Genomic DNA, 3,795 nt, shown 5'->3' with positions numbered 1-3,795 from the left:
GAGAGCCTCCACAAAGAAACAGGAGCTATGATACACTAGCTGTTTGGGAGAACACCTGAAATCTCAGTACCAATAAAATACCAAATACACCAAGAGGACTAGACAGCAGGAAATAATCAAACTCTGGATTAAAATAAACTAAGTAATATCAAAAGGAATTATATAAAGAATCAACATAACCAGGAGCCGGTTCTTTGAAAAATCCAGAAGACAGGTAAATCCTTAGTATTCAAATTAAAAATAACAAAATCAGAAGTGAAATAGAAATATAACCATAGAAAATGAGGAAACTCAAAAAATTATCAGATCCTACTATAAAAGCCTATACGTAACAAAACGGGAAAGTAAAGATTAAATGAATAATTTTCTATTCAGATACAAGGTACCAAGGTTGAATCAGGATCAGATAAACCATTTAAATACTCCCATAACTAGTAAAGTAGTAGAAGCAGTCATTAAATGTCCCCCAAACAAAGATCCCACGACCAGAAAGGTTCAGTACAGAATTCTCTCAGACATTCATAGAATATCTAATACCATTATTCTCCAAACTATTCCACAAACTAGAAATAGAAGGAACACTACACAATTCCTTCTCTGAAGTCACAGTTATGATTATAACTAAAGCAAACAAAGACCCAACAAAGAAAGATAATTTCAGACCAAGTTATTCATGAATTTACCTGCAAAAATTTTCAGTAATATACTTGCAAGCCAAATCCAAGAACACATCAAAACAATGATCCATGATGAACAAGTAGGCTTCATCCCAGAGATACACGGATGGATTAATATACAGAACCTTATAACCAATCAGTCTAATCCACTACAAAAACAAACTCAATGAAAAAAAAAACAAGCAATCATCTCATTAGATGCTGAGACAGCATTTTATAGAACCTACCCCTTCATGGTAAAACTCTAGGAAATATCAGAAATTCAAGTACCATACTGAAGAACAGTAAAAACAATATAAAGCAAACCAGTGGCTAACATCAAACTAAATGGAGAGAAACTTAATGCAATTCCACTAAAATCAGGAACTAGACAAGGACACCCACTCTCTCCCTACCTTTTCAATATAATATTTGAAGTTCTAGCCAGAGTAATTAGGCAACAAACGGAAGAAAAGATATACATATTGCAAAGGAAGTATTCAAAATGTCAGTATATGCTGATGATGTGGTAGTATATTTAAGTTGCCCCACAAATTCCACCAGTGAATTTTTAAGCCTGATAAACAACTTTAGCAGAATGGCAGAGTATAAAATTGATTCAAACAAATTAGCAGCCTTCTATCTGCTCAAAAGAGAAACAGGTTGAGAAAGAAATTACGGAAATGACACACTTGACAATAGTCAAAAAGCATATAAAATACCCCAGTTTGACTCTAGCCAAGCAAGTGAAAGTTATATATCACAAGAACTCAAGTCTCTGAAGAAATAAATTGAAGATCTCAGAAATTTAAAAGATCTCCCATGTTCGTGTATTGGCAGGATTAATATTGTAAAAATGGCCATCTTGCCAAAGCAATCTACAGATTCAATGCAATCCCCATCAATATTCCAACTCAATTCTTCACAGACATAAAAATGACAATTTGCAAATTTATTTGGAATAAAATAAATCTCAGGATAGAGAAAACTCTTCTCAAAAATAAAAGCATTTTGGGGAAATCACCATCCCTGAGCACAATTTGTATTACAGATCAATGTATGATCGAAACTGTATTGTATTGCTATTGAGACAGGCAGGTAGATCAATGGAATAGAACTGAAGACCCAGAAATGAACCCACAGAGCTATGTCCACTTGATAATTGACAAAAGTATAAAACCATCCAGTGGATAAAAAATAGCATTTTTTTAAAAATTGTGCTGTTTCAACTGAAGGGCAGAATGTAGAAGAATGCAAATCAATTCATTCCTATCTCCTTGTACAAAGCCCAAGTAAAAGTGGATTAAAGACCTCCACATAAAACCAGATACACTGAAACTAACTGATGAAAAAGCAGGAAAAAGCCTTGAACAGATTGGTACTGGGGGAAATTTCCTGAATAGAACACCAAAGGCTTTTTTTCTAAGATCAAGAATTGAAAAACGGAACTTCATAAAATTTCAAAGTCTCTGTAAGGCAAAGGACACTGTCATTACTTCCATACAGCAACTAAGAGATTGGGAAAAGATTTTAACAAATCCTGTATCCGATGGAACGATAATATCCAATATATATAAATAACTTAGTTAGCTATCCTCCAGAGAATCAAATAGCACTATTTAATAGTGGGCTAAATTTCTAAACAAAAAACTCTCAACTGATGAATACTGAAACTCTGAGAAGCACCTAAAGAAATGTTCAAGATCCTTACTCATTGGGGAAAAGCCTATCAAAACAATCCTGATCTTCTACCTCAAACCAGTCAGAATGGTTAAGATAAATAATTCAGGTGACAACAGACTCTGGCAAGGGTGTGGAGAGAAAGGAACACCCTGTCACTGTTGAAATTGCAAGCTCTTAAAACCACTCTGGAAACCAGGCTGGAGGATCCTCAGAAAATTGAACATAGTATTTACTACCTGAGGAGCCAGCTGTACCATTCGGTGGCACATACCCAAAACTTTCTCCTACCTACAACAAGGAGACATGTTCCACTCTGTTCATAGCAGCCTTATTTATAACAGAAAGAAGATGTAAAGAACCCAGATGTCCCTCAAAGGAGAAACAGATTCATATAATGTGGTCCACTTACAAAATGATGTGGTACTCAGCTGTTAAATAGAATGACTTCATGAAATTCATAGGCAAATGGATGAAACTAGAAAATATCATCCTGAGTGAAGTACCGAAACACAAATAAAAGCATATAGCATGCTCTCACTGGTAAGGGGGTAACCTCTAGGATGTCCCAGATACTAAGGATGAGACAACTTCCCTGGACCCAAAAGTGATGGCATTAGCTAACATCAACAACAACAGTGAAATTGAACCTGAAGACACCACCTGCAGTAGAAAGACATGACCACCAGTGGAAGGATGGGACCACTCACCCATCTCTTATTAATTCAGAGTTCTCCCTGTCTAGTTGAAATGCAGGGGTAAATATGGAGCAGAGGCTGTAAGAAAGGCCATCCAGAGATCTGTAGACACCAACATGGACACTGTTGCTGATGCTGAGTTGTGCTTGCAAACAGGAGTCTGGTATGGCTGTCCTCTGAGAGGCTTTGCCAGGACCTGATTGATACAGATGTAGATATTCACAGCCAACCATTGAACTGAGCTTAGAGATCCCAAAGGAAGATATAGGGGAAGGGATGATGGTGCTGAAGGAGACTGTAATTAACAATAATATCAATTAACCAGTCCCCTCAGGGCTCCCATGGACCTAACCACCAACCATAGTTTATACAAGGTCTGGTACCCTACATATGTAGCAGAGGACTGCCCAATCTCACACCAGTGGAAGGGGAAGCACTTGGTCCTTTGTATGCTTGATGTCCCAGAGAAGAGTGATTCTAGAGGGATGAGGAAAGAATGAATGCGGGTTATGGAGTCACCCTCTTAGAGACAAGGAGGAGGAATATGTGGAGGTGGGGTTTAAGGAAAGGGGTAATATTTGAAATATAAACAAATACATTGGTTAATAATACTTCTAAAAATGGAGTGGTAACTTCCATACATTACTGCACAGGTTAGCTTAGAACATTTATTGTTGCCTAGATGCATATTTCTTCCAACAGTACCTGATATCTTGTTTCTCTGAGGAGTGTAGACTTAGATCTTCCTCTTCATTCAAAGA

The sequence above is a fragment of the Rattus norvegicus genome, chromosome Y (assembly GCF_021556685.1).
Source record: "Rattus norvegicus strain SHRSP/BbbUtx chromosome Y, alternate assembly SHRSP_T2T, whole genome shotgun sequence".
Lineage (NCBI taxonomy): Eukaryota > Metazoa > Chordata > Mammalia > Rodentia > Muridae > Rattus > Rattus norvegicus.
This window is presented reverse-complemented; position numbering follows the sequence as displayed.